At 41.8% G+C, this 13,328-nt stretch overlaps 1 protein-coding gene across 50 annotated transcripts in view; it reads left to right on the forward strand.

Annotated features, from left to right (window-relative positions):
- Positions 1-13,328, forward strand: part of LOC149868954 (uncharacterized) — a 220,837-nt gene that overhangs the window by 179,646 nt on the left and 27,863 nt on the right. For 49 of the 50 annotated variants that reach the window (XM_090039434.1, XM_090039433.1, XM_090039443.1 and 46 more), the window contains one exon: positions 12,036-12,165. The exons of the other annotated variant lie outside the window; for it this stretch is intronic. The gene's annotated coding sequence lies outside the window, so the exon portion shown is untranslated. The remainder of the gene's footprint in view (positions 1-12,035; positions 12,166-13,328) is intronic. 50 annotated transcript variants of the gene reach the window in all.

Here is a 13,328-nt window from a genome sequence, read left to right on the forward strand (position 1 = left end):
TCAAATGCTGCTCTCTTTGAGCACATGGAATTGAAGGACAAATTTGAAAACACTGGCCTTGAAATAAGCGTAATTTACTATATGGATTAATTACTACAGGTGCCCATAGGCTTAGTTCATCCAGAATTGATGCATTTTACCTTTGTGAAATAAGGAATGGAAAAAATACTGTTGTATCAAGAAAAAGAATGAAGAAAAAAATAGGTCACCTTTCCTTTTTGGGTTGATTCTAATGTGGAGCTAATTAACACAAAGTTTCTATATCTTAAGAGGTCAGATCTATAAGTCAGGGCCATGACCAGCAATTAAGTGGCAGATAACCTCTGATGTATACTGTGTACGTTATGTATATCAGCATAGTAGACCAATTTTTAAATAATTAACTCTTCACAAATAAATTCTTCAACATAATGGGCATACACACAACTTTTTAGAACATGAAACATCTGGAAAAATCTCATTGTGGGGCAATGAAGAAAAAGCAAAAGCAAAACCTAACGTATAAATGAGTTTAATAGTGTAAGCCCCAGTATTATAATGGGTTTCATTCCAGTGCTGTGATGCATTTTTTCTGAACTCACCATAAGACTGATGCCTAATGCTGCCCTTGTAAGCTCTGGGTAGACTGACTATCTACTGTATTTGGACTTCTGCCTTAGTTTCTTTAAAGTCTGACAACTTGTTCGTTTTTGGGGCCAAATTAAGGCATAGACACTGCAGACCAGTGGTAAGGACCTGAGCTCACAGGACCATAAGAATTTTTTTCCCATTTCAAAATAAAAGAAAAAATGAATACATTTCTTGTGCAAATGGCTAAGAAGAAAAGCTATAAAGTTCACCCAAGTTATGTCCAAGTGTAGTGTCTACGTGCCGCCTGAAACAAACTGTGAAATGTTAATTGCCCCTTTCATCACACTGGGTTGAAAATCATACAGCTCTGGATAGTTACCAACGCCATCCATCCAGACCTTTGCGGCAGGAGAGAAGAGAGTAATGGGTTTGGCTTGCCCTACTACACAGATGACTTTCAGCTAGGAGATATGTAGGAAGGGAGAATTTTCTCTGGGTCTCAGGATGGTGGCCCACTGGAGATATTACCTCTCTTGTTGCCCTGGAAAGGAAAATAGGGGTGGGGAGTGACATGCTGTTGCTTCATTGTCTTTTGGAAGGGAGTCATTCCCCTACCTCCAACAGCCTTTTCAAGTAGGGATTGGCACCACATCAGAGGAACAGGGTAGTGAGGGCAGGTCAATGTCATGGCGTGTCTAGGTCCTGGGTTGACATAATCCAGCCATGCATGTTTTGATGTTCTGCCTCCCACTTAGCAAAATTTATCCTTTTGGTGTTTTCAGTCAGATCCTTTCCTATCATCACTTTTGGGACAGTGGACTTGGTTACCAATATGCATGGTCCTTCAAAATGCACCCGAGAGTGCAACTGTTTTTGTAACGTTTAAACAGAAACTCACACAAGAACCTTTTTGCTTTAGGGTTTTGTTCTGTTTTGGTTCTTGTGCTGCCATCATTATTAATATAATTAGGCACCTTTCAAAATGCAAGGAGTTATGTGACTAGCATTCTTCTTCTGTACTTTTGCTCTTTTTCCTTCCCTCTGTTTTGGGTAAATTTCATCTTTTGTTATGCCACTGATTAGTCAGTGTCATTAGAATTTTGAAGTACAGATTGTATCAGATCAGCATTTTATTCGCAAAAATGGATTTTGCTATCTCGGGGGGGGGGGGCTCATACTTTCCTTTGTTGAGAAGCCACATTTGTAATCTGTTATCCTTTGAAAAATGCCCATAAAAATTAAAAGAACAAGAACAAAAGAAAATCTGGACTTCAGTCAACCAAGTAATTAAAACAAAATATTTTAAAAAAATGTTACTGTGAATTAGTTCCAGGAAAATCCCACAGTCCATTTGATTCCACAGCCTTTTCTGTCTTCTTGTAATATACCACAGCAAAATGAGAGGAGTAAACTGTTCTCCATGCTCCTGCTTTTTTCTGGGGTTTCTCTTCAAGACTCTAGCATGATGGAACAACTAGCATTTATTGACCTTTTGTCTCTGTAGTTCTTTTTGGGGGCATTAAAACTGATTTTATGTGCTTTGGCATGTGATGCATGCCCCTTTATCCACAACCAAAGAGCACATACTTGTTTCAGCTGCCAAGATGCAGAGAGAACCTACTGTCAAGCTGTAGAATGGGCAACTGTTGGTGATTCCATAAGGGCATGTTCAGGCAGTTCTAGCCCCACTTATTTGTGAAGCCATCATATACCATGATAAGGGTACGGATGTTAGATTGTAGTGCCACAGGACTTTGAAACACTGCAGAAATATCACATTACAGCACTACTGCTTCCCCTTCCCTGTGGTGGGGGAACAGGCAGGCTGTTAAGTCATAGTGTAGCAGCCCCAATGGCAGAGGAATTGGGAGTGATCATGCCACTTTCTTTCCCTAGTTCTCTGGGAGGGATTGGAGAAAGCAAAGCACTGTGGGATGCCAGAGGACCAAGAGGCACCTCCTTTTCTTGCATTACCCCCTCATTTCCCTTTCCCTCCCATAGTACTATGTTGTGCTGGAGAGATGTTATATGTAGAAGTTCCTGTTTCATCCAGGAATGTTTTTGTGGTGTGTACATCACTTTTTTTTAGCATTGCAGGGAATGTGTACATCCTTCTATTTGACTTTTGTACCACTACATAAGTCTGTCTGTAGTTTGATTCAGGCTCTTTCTTTCTTCTTAGTGAATGCTGTGTGGTGTGTTTGGGTGTGGTGAGGGTACAAAGAGAATCATAGTATGATGTGAAAAGAAAAGATGGATTCTTTTTGGCCTGTATATGAAATGTGCGTCCAATTGTGCTATCTTAAAGCCATTTGACCATTCTTATTGCAACGGTGTATATATGTGTGAGGGAGAGGGAGATGTGTGCAAGTTATTGTTTCGGAATGAGATGAAGAGACATTTCATATCTAGGTAATTTGCAATAGGTTTGAATTGATCAGAATAGCTTTTTATCTGCTAACGACAATGAAGATGAATTAAGCTCTGTTTTATGTAATGGATTAAGGAGTGAGGTAGGTTTGACTTGTTTTAAAATGTGCATTATGTGGAGCTTTAAAAAGGCTGTCATATCTTGAGAGAGTTCAGTATTAAATGTGAATAGCTCAAGGTTAAAAAAAAATCCGGGAGTGCATATTTCATAAAATTAAAAGATAAACATTTTTAAGTTCTTTTAACAAAACCAGTATGTTTCCCTGTGCGTTTAATATTCTGTGGCTAGAATGTGCCAGAATGAAACCTATTGATGAATAGTAAAATCCGAAGAAGTAGAGGGCAGAAATGGAGCTCCAGTGATGGAGAGTCTCTCTTGTGGGTTGTTAGACCCACAAGCAATCTCTGTCCTTATCTCTCAAATCAAATAACAGCAATAATAATCTCATTAGAATCTTCCAGCTGAGGATCTCTTAAGACTTGACACACATTAATTGATGACTCTTTGCAGTAGTGTGAGGGTTAAAGCATTATTTGCACTGGAGGAAACTAAAGGCCACATACCTTGGCTGTAAAGGTCCTCTGGGATTTCTTAGTCTCCCCATCTTTTTGCCTTAACCCCAGTATGACTGGTCTTTTTTGATGTATCTTATGGCATTACAACAAGGTTTTATTGGAATGCTAAGGTTTTTTTCCAGTTGACCAGCTGAGTTAGCCAGCAACTATTTTTTCCAGTCTTTTCCCCAAGTTTCTTAATATCCCCTTTGAATGAATTTGCCCTTTCATTTCCTTCTTGTCTCCCATTATCCGTATATGTTCTTTTCTCTCATTTTCCTATTTAGTGTGGTTCCTTCTTGCTCTCCTTAGTCTTATTCCAGCAGACTCTTAGCTGTGATTCAGACATCTGGCCTATCTTTTCTCTACTTCTCTTACCTGTTTTGTTTCCCAGATTCCCAACGATCTCCTTTTATCCAGGGTCAGGTCCTATGTCTGTAAAAACATCCAGGGGTGCTAAATTAGCAGATGTGACTATGTAAGGCTACAAAGAGATGCCACATTTGTCCTGGGAGAAACCATTTTTCCCAGAACAAACTGTAGCTTTTCAGCTGTCTAGAACAAACCCTTGTTTCGAAATAAACCCTAAAAAGATTCGTGTTATAAGAAGTGCTAACTGTTTATTCTAGGACATTGAAAAGGGCGTCTGAACAGTTCTCCTGGGGTTTCATCATTGAATCAATGGCAGAAAAGCATCAGCGCTTTCAGCCACTCACTAAACTGCGATGGGAGTACACACCAATCTCGGGACTTTCCTATTCTGGGGCAACATAGACATATCTTGTCCTGAGATGCATGCAGTGTCTGTCTGTTCTAGCCTAAGAGGAGTATGTGGAATGCCTCCCTGGTATCAGCATTTGAGCTCTGGTTTAGAAAACTAGACCTAGTTATTTAATGGACTTGGGATTAACATGCTGGTAATACTTTCATAGTTTCATAGTTGGTAGGGTTGGAAGGGACCTGAAGAGACTTTCTTCCTGTGACTTTTTTTTTTTTTTGCAGGGTTGGGGGTACTTACTGTGGATAAATGAACATATTTATTATAGGGAGTGTGCCAAGGTTGTCAAAAGGAGGCTTGGATCTGTCTACCTTGTCAGCATCTTTTCTGACTTGTTTTTTTTTTAAAATAAAAGTGAAGGTTGCTGAGTGTTGGAAGCTTGCTAAATGGAGAGGTTGTAAGAGAAGGGGATTCATTCACCTTTCAATTCAGCTGTATACCTTGATTTATTTATTCAGTTAATCATCTACTACCTGAAACTGGGGCATAGTGGCAAGATGAAAAGTAAAATGAAATAGAAGGACTGAGACCAGGAGCACTTTCAGGGTCAAATTTTCAATTATGCAGTAGATCCTTCACTTAATAATGGACTTGATTTGCATGAACCCCAAGATTGGTGTCTCCATGTGAAAGCATAAAGAAAAAGAAACTGTACACATGTGCTTTTAACGTATAGAAATGCTTTGCAAAAGAATGGGGGCCAAGCTTGCAGGCCTTTGGGAAATGTTGCTGTTAGAATTCAATGCAAAATCTTGAGTTGATTTCAGTTGAAGCTGAGCCTGAGTAAGGGTCTCAAGAGTTCACCTTTAGATAGCCGAATCATCACCCCAAACAGCGCAAGAGAGGAGGAACACATTCCAAGTGATATCTCCAGAGTTAATTTAGACTCCTGGCTTTTCTTGTTCGCACCAGTGGTTGTAACACATTTTAAGGTGTTCTTTTCTGAGTATTTGAAGAACCTATCACAGACACAGGTGACAGCTGGGCTTTAAAATTTTCTTGGCAGTTAGCTCAAAGTGTATTTTCAGACTGAACTCTCTTCAAGTGGTAAAATCTTCTAAGAATGACCTCTTCCATCCAAGGTTTGCAAAACTATAGAGTTTGCTCTTTGTCCACTGGCAGAGCTCCGATAATTACATTCAAGGATCCAAAGAATACTTTCATGATGATAAGATTAATTTTGATTGCTTCTACATACTAGTTAGCTGAAATCTTTGTTGTGACTGCCAAATAAGTGCAATCCCTTATGACTTTCTTTCATAAACTTCTGTGGGTGGCTTTTCTTGTTGCAGGTTTAGCTGTTAAATGTGCTGCTTTGCATTTGAAGACTGGGCTTTCTAATTGGAATTTCAGTGGTCTTTTATTTATCTACTGCTGTTTTAATGTGTAGTGCATTCCTCAGCCAGATAATTAATTAAATGCAGCATTTTATGCTTGGTAACCTACAATCAGATAAGTATGAGGAGGAAATCTGTATCTGTTAAGTGCTGTAACTACTTCAGGTGCAAACTGAACGAACAGAAGTATGCAACAGCAAAACATGCACACTCCCACACAGTTATTCTGACCATGATTTCAGCATGTCAGAAGACATTATGCTGTACATTATCCTTGTATGAAAATGACTGTTTCAGATTCAGGGAACCCCTCACAAATGTTTTGAATTTGGTGGGGCCCTGATTGAGAACCAAGGTTGTGTTGCCTCTGTTTATCCCAGTGGTTTTCACCCAGGGTACTGGTATGTGTTCTAGCCTTTATTAGGGTTATCTGATAAACCTAAAGCTGGTAAGAGCAGAGATATAACTAATGAGTTCTGTGCCCTGGGCAAAACCTCCCTGTGTCTCCAGGGGGTGTGAGATGGGGTAGGGGTGAAGGAGTGTGTTTTTATCTGCCCTGGGTGCCTCCACACTCAGTTCCTCTGGTCAGGCAGTGCAAAGGCCTGCTCCACAGCCCAGCCTAACCTCTCTGGTTGGGCAGCGCAAAGGGCTGTGGCTGCCATGTATGCTCTTCCCACAGCCCTTCCCAGTCTCTTTATGCACCTTCCAGAAACAAGTCTGTGGGACAGTGCCACCTCCCTGGTCCACTTTTGTTTCTTGGAGGAGCATTGGGGTCAGACAGGGAAGAGGTGCAGGAAAAACCTGGCTTCAGCTGCTGATGCTTCCCTATAGGCCTCTGCAGGAGATGCATGGGGCATTTTAACCTGGCTGTGGCAGCACCAGGAGCTCATAGTACTACAGTTGGCAACCACTGGCTTAGACTATTATGATAGTGACCTCAGCTCTAACCCCTGTATATCTGTGTAACATGGGATCTTTCTTGTAAACCACAGTGGTGAAAATGTGGCTGAACTTTTAAAGGTGTTACTAATTCAGGGAATCGGTTCTGCTTGGTATTGACAACCCTCGGACTTTCCACCCTATCTTCACTCTATAGCTTGGTGGAGACCCTGAATACAAGACACTCTTTTTCATGTGGGTCGTCTTATTTGCTCCTTTCATGTTTGCTATTTTATTATGAAAGTTTTGTAATTCACCTGTTTCTTTTAACTTTGTACAGAGACCTTGGAAATGATGGTTAAAGGAATGAATTCTGACAAACAATATGTTTTGTTTGTGTCATATGTATTTAAAAAAAGTGATGTGTACCATATTTACTCAAATACAAGATGAGTTTTTTCATTCCAGTCAGCACAGGGAAAAAAGCCTCTCATCTTCTATTCACGTACAAGGAAACCTCATTAAATACATTGTCTGTCATTTAAACTAATGCCAAAAGTAGCATGTGCTCAGTAATGGAAACTAACTGGGAAATTTATTAAATGGAACCAACACTGAGTATGGTTATAAAATGCACGGCCCATATTGGGCAAAAAACATGCTGATTAGAACCTACCACAAAGATAAGTTAGTACAGCCCATGTGAATGAGATGTATACTAATGCCCATTGAGCACAGCCCCCCTTAGCACGGACTCTTTCAAGTCATGGTGAGCCACTACACCAGAAATGTGTTGACTTCTTCACTCCCACAGCTGAGCTGTGCCTTTTTCCCCACTTCCAATCATTTCTGTGTTTTCACCAGCCTTAAATGTCTGGCAAACATCATGAAATGAGGCCCCAAACATTTCAACCAGAATGCCTTTGTCAGCCCCGCTCTCAGCCTGTTGCATATAAGTAGTGTGGCCGTGTCTTCCCTGAGGTAAAGCTGAACATGATTGCAGTTGTTCCTTAAGCACACACTCCTTGAAGCACAAAGGAGGGCCATTCCCATGTGGAGAAGCGGTAACAGAAGGGCTGGGAAGCCCTGTTAGCTAAACAGGGAAATCACAGTCCTCTTAAGAAAGAGGCTTATAAACAATAGAAGCTTGGGGCAGGCCCCAAGGAGGCTATTCCATGATGGCCCACATTTGCAGGGAACAGATAAGAAAGGCTAAAGTAGTGACTGATCCCTTGATGTACTCCCTTAGTGTAACAGTAAGCTGCTACCAGGTCCCCTCTCAGCCTTCTTTTCCTCAGGCTGAAGAGTCCCAGATACCTCAGCCTTTCCTCACATGGCTTGCCTTTTAAGACTCATCATATAGGTGGCTCTTCTTTGGACTCTCTCAAGCTTGTCCACATCCTTGTTATGTGCTGCCCAGAGCTGGATGCAGTACTCCTGCTGCAGTCTCACCAGTGCCGAGCAGAGCAGAAGAATCACCTTGGCTTTGCTGTAGATGCATGCCAGAGTATTATTTGCCCTACTGGCTATAGCATCACATTGCCGGTCTATTCCTGTGGTCTATTATTATCCCCAGGTCCCTTTCATTAATGGTGCTAGTCAGTTTGGGGTCATCAAGCCTGTAGGTGTGTTGGGGGTTGCTCATCCCAAGGTGGTGCAGCACATAACATTTCTCAACATTGAACTTCATCAGGTTCTGATCCGCCCAACTTGCTAACTTGTCTAGGCTAACGTTACAGGCAGAACTGTCTTCCCCATAACTTGGTCTTGTCCATTAATTTGGCCAGTGAGCTCTTCATCCCTACATCTAAATCATTAATAAGGACATTGAAAAGCACTGGACCGAGCACAGACCCCTGTGGGACACTGCTGCCCACTTCTCGCCAGGATGGCACAGATCCATTCACTATGACTCTCTGCGTCCTAGCCTGCAGCCAGTTTCTCACTCTTCTGTCTTGGAGTTAAACCTACAATCCTCCAATTTTCTTTCAAGGACATCATGGGATACTAGATCCTCTACTCTATCTGGCGTGGCTTTCCCCTTAGTCCAGTGAAACACCAAGGTGAAGTAGTCGTTTAGGAATTCAGTTTTCTCTTGGGTGCCATTAACCATCTCTCTTGAGTTGTTGAGCAATAACCCCACACTCCCATTTGTTTTCCTTCTCTTCCCTATGGATCTAAAGAAGGATTTCTTCTCGTCCTTGATTTCCGTTAACAACTGTTCACCATGGCACCCAAGGGGAAAACCAGGAGTAATGGCCACAAGCTCTTGGAAGATCAATTCAGGCTCAACATTGGGGAAAAACGTCTTCACAGTCAGGGTGTTCAGACTGTGGAATAAGCTCCCTCCAGAGGGGGTGCAATTACCTACCCTGGAAATCTTTAAGAGGAGATTAGACGGTCTCCTTGCTGGGGTAATCTGACCCCAAGTTATCTTTCCTGCTTGGTGCAGGGGGTTGGACCCAATGATCTTTTGAGGTCCCTTCCAGCATTACAATCTATGAAGTGAGAGCTAATTAGCACATGGATCCTTGGGGGAGGGGGCAGGGAGGGGACGGTATCTGGTGTATGCACACATAATGATTAGTGCTGAACTGTGGGGCCATAGTGGTTTAAATGCCATTGACTCTGTTGGGGGCCCAGTCCAATGAACTGTATGGTAAATCATGATCCTTTCAGCTTTGAACTAGTATCATGCATAGTTTGAACTACATAGAAGTGGGTGCATCTACATGTGCATTTACTGCGCAGTAACCAAAATTGGTGCGCAGAAATGTGCGTGAATCTACACATGCACAACCATACTGTGTAATTTTAGTATGGTGACTTAAACTAACTTAAGCATCATGCAGGTATCAACTTTATGCTTGATTAGTTACTACTTAAGGGCTACTTAACCCTTCCCCGCCAATTCATTTCCCCTGCTTTAGCCTTGCCTTGATAAATTCAAGGCAAACCTCCAATAATTAGATTCCATACCTGAAAAACTATAACAAATTTATAAATTTTTCATAAGTAGTATCTAATTATTGGAGAGTTGTTTTATATTCAGGTAAATATGGTATATTTAGAGTTCTTAGAATGAATGTTTCTGAAAAAAGAAAACGGTTTTCCCCATTTCTTTTTTTGTCATCGAAACTTTCAGCAAAAATCCTTTATTTGACTGTGGGTCTGGGATGTGGTAAAAGGATATGCTGCTGTAGCTTATCCTTTAGATACTTCATAACTGTAGTCTTTGGTGTTGTATCGCATTATTCAAAGTGCTGAAAAAATGCATTTTAAAACACTGGTGATTTCAGAAAGGAATGTTTATATAGGTTGATTTACTTATGTATCAGACTGTCTGTAGTTTTGAAGGTAAAACTATATACCTGTATGCTTTTTTATATATACACGGAGTTTTACCTCCATGAATGCCTACAATGTTGCTAAAAAAATATGGATGTGTAATCATACTGGATAAGAAAAGCATTAATATTAAAATATATATAATAAGGAAATTGCAAATACTGTTGTGCGAGGAATTCCCACATTTAATTTATTTTATTTTATTGGGGGTTTTTTTATTACTGCTTGCTTAGTAAGGTATGCTTGATTATATTTGTCAAAACAATTCGGTCTGCAACTCAGAATTTCCTTTTCTGTGAATGGCAAAAGTTGTGTTGTATGCTTTCTATAGTGGAAGACCTCTCTTGGTCTTCCTTGTAGTGGTGGAGAGGCTTGCATGTTCCAGTGATCCTGAAAGCAAGGCTGTCAGGAGCTTCATGCTTTTGGTAAGGTCACCCATGGTGGCAAGGTTGAAGGGGAGGTTCCTAACTAAGAGCAATCCAAGATGACTTCAACAGCAGACCAGGCAGAAGAAAAGTGTAACCCCTTTTTCAGCAGCTGTGAAGGTGGATGAAGGCTGCAGCAGATCAAGGGTCTCCAATTGTCTTGGATTCCATGCCATTGGACTTCCCTATCTGTTAAGGACCATGCATTTGTTGGTGTGCGACAACATTCTCATACTAAAATAAGTCACACACAGGTGTCTTCCTTATGGGAATCGTGCATCTATGCACAACAGGGAAGTCCTATGGCAATCGACAACTGGCAACGGGGACAGGACTGCGAGATCTGGATGTTCTAGTCATGGACCAGCACATAGGCAGTGGATGTTCACTTCAGTCATCTTGTTCAAGGACAGAGGCGGTAAGAGCAGTTCGGCAGCTGCACCCACAATGATCAGTCCTATTTAGGATCCCCTTTGCTTACCCCACATAGGGAGGGGGCTAGAAAAGGTGCCCCAAACATAGTCTGTCTTGATCAGTTCCTGACTGGATAACCTCATCCAAGGGGATCACTCCTATGCAGTCACAAAGAAACAAAAATCATTTTTGGAACCTGGAATGTACGAACCTTAATGGTCATGTTGTTTGCATGCCTGACTCCCTCCTCTCAAAGAGAATCTTTTTCTCACAGCTGAAAGAAGGTCAGTGAAGTAGCAGAGGGCAAAGAAAGCGCTTCAAAGACACCCTGAAGGCAAACATGAAGAGGTGTAATATCAACATCAACACTTGGGAGACCCTTGCTCAGGACCAGCCAAAATGGAGGAAGGCTGTTCGGGAGGGACCTCAACACTTTGAAGCAGCTCATCAACAGGCAGAAGAGGAACAGGCGAATAGAACATCAGAATATCCAACACAGCAACACAGTGCCCATCCCTCCTGAAAACATCTGTCCTCACTGCGACAAGATGTGGATCTAGAATTCGGCTATGGAGGCACCTGTGGAGTCACTATTGAGATCCTTGGAAGACAACCTTACTCATTTGCGACGCCTATCATCATAGTGGAAGAATGGCTGAAAATGAATTAGCTGATGTAATGAGCCACACTACTTCATCTGTTTTTCAGCACATCCAAAAACATTAAAAGGCTTTCAGTGATGGTCTGCCTACAGTACGTTTATCCTATTATGGATCTGATTTAGACAAATAAAAAGTTCAAACGAAAAGATATGGTAGGCTATGAAAACCAAAAAAACTCTAATTATGTATTGTGTTGACATAGTTGGCCTTTTGTCTGCAGCATGGAAGTTGGATGCACATTTTACTCCATAAGTCTCTATCTTCCTAGTTATGTTTCTATACTTGAAAGTACTTCTAGGAAAGGCATCCTGGCAAAAACTTTCTGTAATATTTAATTGAAACAATGACCAGATTGCAGTATCTATCCAAACTATTCTATTGTAAGTGCACCTAAAAGAGCTTTCTTTAAGTTCTATAAAATTTAAGAAAGCTCTTTTAGGTGCAGTTACAATAGATTCGTTTGGATAGATACTGCAATCTGTTCATTGTTTCAATGCATTTGACTTCAGTATGTACTTGACAAAATACACTGTGGGCTTTGTTAATTACTTTAAAATAATGTCATTATAACTATTTTTTTCCTTTATATTGGCATAAACTTACTGAGTGCATGTGTTCTGTTCTCTCTCCATTTTAGGTATGAATCATGTCAGTACAGTGAAAGATGAGGATATGCATTTCTGAAGTAGGAGTGTACATATGATTAAAGGATTTGAGCAGAGGACTCTGAACTGTAGTTCCTTCCTGCTCCAGGAGGGATACCTGAGGTGAGTGAGTAATGGGATAATTTATAATTGGGCTTTTCTTCAGGAGGCCTGTAGTCAAAACAGGAAGATACAGCTTGGCTAGTTTCAAATAAGAATAGAAGAAACTTCAGATACTGCAGTCACACCCTTTAATTACAAGCACCTTCAGAGCTTTTTTTCCTGGGTAGTAACAGGCTTTCCACAATTGTGACATGAGGTTTCTATAAATTGCATGCATTTCAGCTTTTCAGCTCTCTTCAGTACATATTGTTGGATGTTTTCCCCCCATAGAACTCAAAACTGTCAGAATTTAATTCTCCTTTCCTGAAGCAGCCCTAAGTAAAACTAGTCAAAGCAGAGCACACCATGGGTAAGTGCAGACATTTGGGGGTGGGGGAGAGGTTAGATTGGGTTCAAAATGGTCATCAAATCTAATTTAGTTCACCCTGGATACGGACCTTATACTCAGACCCATAGTTAGTGACTGGAAATCAGTCTAAACCCATAACTACAGAAGTTCTGGAGACACTAGCTGGTCTGAAAATTGCGGAACCTGGTCTCAGATAGACCTAAATTACTGTAGTATTGGGCTTACTTGACCTAGGTTAGACCAAGGCATGGAATTTCTGTACAGTTTGTAGTCTCAGCCCTGGGGTTACACTTTTTTCGTGCTCCCCTCCACCGTCACTGAGCTATTTTTAGCCCTCTGGGCCCTTATACCCCCCACCCCCCATTTACCAGCCAGCCCCCTTCACCTGTCCCACCTGCAGACTGCTCTGGGTGCTGCCAGTTTTATCAGCATTGTCACTGGAGCAAGTAAGTGTCATGGGAGAGGGGTGTAGGTTCACTGGGGGACATTGGGGAGGCTAAAACTAGCTCGTGGTCCTCCCAAGTCCTCCCCTGCAGACCCCACAAGCCCCTCTGATCCTGTCAAACCCTTCTGGACCCCAGCAACCCCCCGCAATGCTGCCTGCTCCCCCCAACCCCTGTGAATGCTGCCTGCCCCCTCCATTCCACCATAGATGCCACCTACATCCCCAATCCCACAGATGCTGCCTGCCCTCTCATCCCTTCTGATCACCCCTCACCCCCCTAATACCCATGGATGCTCCATTCCCCCCCAGGCCTTCATACCCACCCCTGTTCTCTCAACTGCCATCTCACTAGACCCCACCCCCCATACC

This window comes from Crocodylus siamensis, chromosome 3 (genome assembly GCF_052110815.1).
Source record: "Crocodylus siamensis isolate JL-2025a chromosome 3, ASM5211081v1, whole genome shotgun sequence".
Lineage (NCBI taxonomy): Eukaryota > Metazoa > Chordata > Crocodylia > Crocodylidae > Crocodylus > Crocodylus siamensis.